This window comes from Ascaphus truei, chromosome 3 (genome assembly GCF_040206685.1).
Source record: "Ascaphus truei isolate aAscTru1 chromosome 3, aAscTru1.hap1, whole genome shotgun sequence".
In the NCBI taxonomy this organism is placed as follows: Eukaryota; Metazoa; Chordata; class Amphibia; order Anura; family Ascaphidae; genus Ascaphus; species Ascaphus truei.
Genome location: NC_134485.1, coordinates 257,533,096 through 257,539,095, shown reverse-complemented (window position 1 = coordinate 257,539,095; position 6,000 = coordinate 257,533,096).

Genomic DNA, 6,000 nt, shown 5'->3' with positions numbered 1-6,000 from the left:
CTACGACGGACCTACATGCTGCAACCCTGAGACACCGCGAGGAAGCCATTAGAAGGTTCTATAGAGCGATAAGGTCTGTTTTATACCAAAGTGGCAGCCTTGTGCTCTCTTTTTTACCATCTCTATCAGGACCTTCCCACTGAGCCATAGGTGTTAGTACCTTATCCTGGGCGGGTGTCTTGGGTGTGTATCTATGTGGTGTCATTTGACCCTTATTGTGATACATTTTATGTGGTATTTTATATGTGTCATTCTTTGTTTTACTTTGATAAAGATTTGTGTACTAATTTCGGTTTTCTGTCTTTCTTTCTATGCGCTCCTATTTTTGTGTTTTTTGTCTTGCTTATACAAAATAGCATCATGCAGGAAAAGCAAATTCAATTTGTCGCACAGTCATCCAAACCAATCTCAGTCTTTCAAAACGCATACTACATTCTTGGTTTAGACATGTTTTAAACACACTATGCATGTCATTTTTTGTCTCCTCTCTGTACAGTGGTGTCCTTAGAAGAAAAAATTATTATTTAGGCAGAAAAAACTCAAAAGCACTTAATGTATAAAGGACACTACCCAAAACAACTTCTGATTTCACAAAGTGGTTAGGACCAGAGTAAATAAAGGGGTATGCTGGCTTTGAAAGTAAATTGGTTTAAATTGGGTGCAAAACATTCAATTCACTGTGGCAAAATTGCACCCACTTAAATAGTGTGTTGGCATTGTGTTGCTCATTCTAATTTTAACATGGTTGTCTATTATAATAAGATCTTTGCTAAATAGCAAATAAAAGCAAAATTGGTTTTCAATCTCTATTCACAAAGTTGTGTTTCACAGATAGGGGTTCATATATTAAAGTGTCCCAGATGCAAAGCTGGGGGGTGGGGGGGGTAAAAAGTAGCAAGTGATTTATTTTATGATTTCAAAATAAATAAAATGTCCTCTGATAAATTTGGTAGTGTTTTTGCACAATTTTCTGCCATAGTTTTGCAGCTGAGAGACTTTTGATACATGTTTCCCATAATTCCCATATTCAAGTTTTAAATGGAGCAGCTGTATGCAGGCATTATTTAGTGGTTGAGTATCTTAAATGGTCATTCCCATAAAACTAATGAACATAAAAAAGGGATGTAATGTTAACGATTGGCACAGTTAGGCATTTATAAACATATGGGAATATGTTAGCTTAGTGAAAATGGAATAAAGTCAGTGATCTCTAGTGAATTATGCCCTTAGTGTAGTCATTTTTATGTCTGTGATTTTTCATTTTCCTGTCAGAAATTTAAACACTGTTTGATGTATGAGAAAAGGTGCTTAGGAAACCTGTGAATGTTTAACCTTTTTCTTTAAGGGTTATATCTTTACAACACTATACATTAATTAAATGCTACCCACAATTCTGTTCAATTGCGGAGCATGTTCATTATTACTGCTGTGTCTCTCCATTAAATTGTATTCATGACCTCAGAGATGGCAAGTCACCTCCCTCCCCTTCCCCTCCCCAAACCTTTTAACATACCCATTAATGAACACTAAGAACATGTTCTGGAAATCAAATGGCCACTTCTTTTATTAAATGTCATTACATTTAATGTTCCCCAACCGATAAAGGCCAATAGTGCTCAAACCATGTCCCGCAACGAAGCCAAGGACCCCAAAGCCCCAGCTCCTCAGATGACCAACCAACAAGGATGGGCCTCATGTACAAACAGCACAATGGGTTCTGACAATTCAACAATCTGAATCCCTGACAATCCACATGTCAGGGGCAGCGACTCCTAAAATAATTGAAAGAAATATGCAAACTTCTTCACCTGAAGAATGAGCATAACTATGGTACCGACTTGATTCCCATGTCTGGATTTGCTGAATCATGTCAATACCTAAACCCAACCACGCTGCTTCCATTGTGGCCCTATGTGTGGAAGGAATGGATACTGAAATGTCCACTGTCCAAACCCAAGCTAGCTAAGCATAGCTGGAAAAAGTGCCAATACTGGAACCTTGAAAAGGCTTCCCCTCCAACATGCAACAGTATAGGGCCAGGGAAAGGAGGCCTAACCTGCATAAACTCCCCTAGCTGCCATACCGGGCAGATCAAGTTTACCAGAAAATAACCTAACTCTATCCATGAGCTGCTGCTTTGATGATCAGCTGTTAACCTGCGCAAAAATAATATAATCTGGTTTCCATTGCAGATAACACCCTCAACCGCCAAACTACTTCCCTCCTCTTTATTGCGCAAACCAACTCGATTACACGCAAAGCACCAAAAAAAGATAATACAAAAGCCGCATTAAAAAGCCTTGCCTCTAACTGCGAACTGCACACTGACTCAGATAACAAACTTGGGGAGGCACTACTTGTGCACTGTTATAGCATCTACATGGTTCATAGGTACATTTGGTCCTCAGAGTGGGTCTCCTTGGCACTGACTACCCTGAGCAGTCCTTCTTAAACCACTGGTTTTCTTCTATCCGGTCTGGCCACCCCCCTTTTAAAGCAGGCCCCTCCCTCTATACTACAAACTCTTTCATTATATCTCCCAAATTAAGAAAACTCATAAAGAAAGAAATGCTAGCCAGCTTCATTTCCACTGAGTTGCACCTCAGCCCCTGTACTTCAGTACCAGCAGGTATGTCAGAAGAGCCCTACCCAATCAACCTCCAAGCCCTGTTCCCCTGCTAGATGGACATACTCACTCCATACAGCCGCATAAGCTTCCCACGTAACGGCGTAACTAAAGCCGAACTAAGTCCATTACTGGACCGCCACAAGATTCCATAGCTCCGAGGGGCAGCTCCGCCCAACTCTGCCCACTTCCTGAAATCTGACAGCTGCATAAGGGACAAAGAAGCAGCAATCCGATTAGCTAATCTCAAGACATGTTTCGCCCTAAATGCAATATTTAAAGATTTTTTTTTAGCACAAAATAATGCAGCAGCACTAACACTGGAGGAGAACATCCCCGAAGACTGGTGTAATGGTTCATACTTTTCTTCCCATAATGATGTCTGATAAAGAGGTTATTCTATACTCTCAGTAAAAAGTCACCTTATTATGATGTTGCATAAGTATAATGGTCCCACATTATGTATAAGAATATAGTGGGTACAATAGAAAGGAATCAAGAGAAGTATAATATAAATCAATATATGATATTTGTCCTGGAACAAGAATCATAGTTCTGTTCTTTTCCCCCCCTTTTTGCAGCTCTGCCTACTGGCCCTTTATGTAGTAGCACTTTCCCTGCAGTTATTATTCCCAGTGCAGGTGAAATGGATACATTAATTACTTTCTCTATCTCCTAGCCACCTGGAAGTGGTTGCTATGACAACCCCTGTTATTCCCCTGGCATAGTGGACTGTTCCATTACACCCTGCCTGTATTGACAGTTTCCTCGGCCCAGGCTCTGTTCCTGTGAGACACCCTCCATTTTCCTTACTTTCAATCTCAGCAGGCTAAGCAAGTACTACTCATGCCACAGCTCTTGGTAAGAGTATCATTTTTACTTTTTCCCCACTATAAGCACCCTCATTGTAGAGAAGCTCTCTCTCACTACACCATCTACAAGTACTTTGTATATCAATAAAGTGTTTTTTTTCAATAAAGTGAAGAAAAGACAAATAACTTGTGGTGCTTGTAAAAGGAACTAGTTAAGCTGTCTGGCCATACTTTACCCAACGTAAACCCTTTGGCTCCAGAACAATATTTATTCTAGTATAACAATAATGATAATAAAAATCAGTAACATAAAGCAGAGGGTGGTAATTAGTTATATTCTTGCAATAAAAGATACATACCAATTAGTCTCAATATCGTCTCTCTGGTCTGTTCATAACTTCCTGTCAGGAATCCTCGCTCCCCACACAGAGCACTCCCTCCCCGCAGGGAGCCCCTGGACCCACAAAACCCTCCGGCCTTACCGGCCTCCATGGCTCCTCGCCCCTGCCGCCGTCACGGGATCACTCCCCTCGGCGATTCCTCTGCTCAGCGCCGGGCGCGCCCACGCCCTCCTGCATACACACCTGCACTATCTACTGGCTCGGTTCACACGTGTACACGAGTTACGGAGCACGCTCAGTCTGCACACTCTTATTCCCATCTCCCGGACCTCAGGCTCCGCCCCCGCACACTGCACGGGCATACTCAGGTTACTAACAAAACTCACCTGGCCTGTTATGCCTGCACCAATCTGCAGTGTCTCCCTGTAGCTCTTCCTGTCCCGCCTCCGTTCCTAATTGGACCTTCCTGCTTTATCTAGCTCCTCTCTGCTCTCAGTCTTTGCTCGACATAGTCTCTGTATGGAAGTACTTCTGGATTCTCTCAGTGTTTTCACAGGTTTTGATGCAGCTCGTACGACTACCCCCTCTGGCTCTCGATCTCGGCACTCCTTGGACAATGCTCACTCTGGTAACCCCTTGAACACAGCTTGGAATACGCCCTATCTCCACTCTCCACTCCCTGACTTCGGCAAGGCATCATTCACTCTATCTCTACAACCGGTACCGGCAAGTATTGTCTACCTTACTACACCTGGCCTGGCAACGCTTCATACCACACTCCGGACACGCTCCCTTTGCTGTGGGTGGGTATTACCACTTCCCCCTTCAGCTCAGGGGATGGGTCTGGTCTGCGGGCAGCACCGGCGTAACATTATGTCGAGCCCACAAGACGCAGACCAGACCGAACTTCAACAGTTTCTCTCCAATCTGCTTCTGCAAAACCAGGCCATGGTGGATCAAATTGTGGCACTTACATGCCAGGTCGCAGTACTCTCAGACAGGGTACCGACCGCGACCCCACCAGATGTAAGCCCCCACTCCGCAAGCGCAGTTAGTAGCTCAGATGTAAGGATTCCTCCCCCCCAAGCCTTATGCAGGTGAACCGCAAGATTGTAGAAGTTTCCTAAACCAGTGTGAGGTGCAGTTTGAAATGGCCCCCCATCTCTACAATACTGATCGCAAGAAGGTAGCCTACATTTATAACCTCCTCACTGGCAGCGCCCTGGCTTGGGCTTCCCCGGTTTGGGAGCGACGTTCTGACCTTACCCAAGATTACCCGGCATTTAAAGCCGAGTTTCAACAAGTATTCGATTCTCCCGCTCGTCGGGAGATAGCATCTGTTTCTCTCCTCCAGATCACTCAGGGACGGCGAATGGTGACGCAGTATGCTGTGGAATTCCAGACTCTAGCAGCCTAGACTAACTGGGGACAAGAGGCTCTCGTCTCCGTGTTCTGGCAAGGCCTGGCAGATCCCATCAAGGATGAACTCTCTCGCCAATCCAGGCCGGATCAATTGGAGGTCCTCAATGATTTGGCTGTCCGAGTGGATCAACGTATCTAGGTACGCCGCTCTGAGCGTCAGCGCACTCGCATCCATAAATTTCAAGTTCCGTTCTCCAGTACTCCCAGCAACACTCCTGCTCCCCCAAGTGCTACCATACCTCTTCGTCCTGCACTGGAGTTGCCAGAGCCAATGCAATTGGGGGTACAACGTATCCGCACACCGATACGGCAGTTCCGCAATGCCGAGGGATTGTGTTTCTACTGCGGATCCATGGAACATCTGGTTCGGGAGTTTCTACTGTGTCCAGGAAACGGGAACACCCAGTGAGTACAGAGGGCTCTCTCTGGGTGTAATGTCTCCACGTCCCCTTTCTAAAGGTGAACTCCCTAAGAAACTTACATTTCCAGTCTCCCTTTCAGGCGATAAGTTCAAGACTTCTACCGCCGCTTTCATAGACTCAGGAGCTGGAGGAAACTTCGTGGATCTTGAATTCGCCAGGTTAAACCGCATACCACTCGTGAGAAAGAAGGTTCCCATCGCACTTGTCGGTATCGATGGACGTCCTCTTAACCCGGCCCACATCTCCTTAGAGACGGCTCCCTTGCTTCTGTCCTCACATCTGCACAAGGAGATCTTAGTTCTCGATGCCATTCATGCTCCTGGGATACCCATCACCCTTGGTCTTCCTTGGCTACAGCTTAATAATCCTCTCATTGA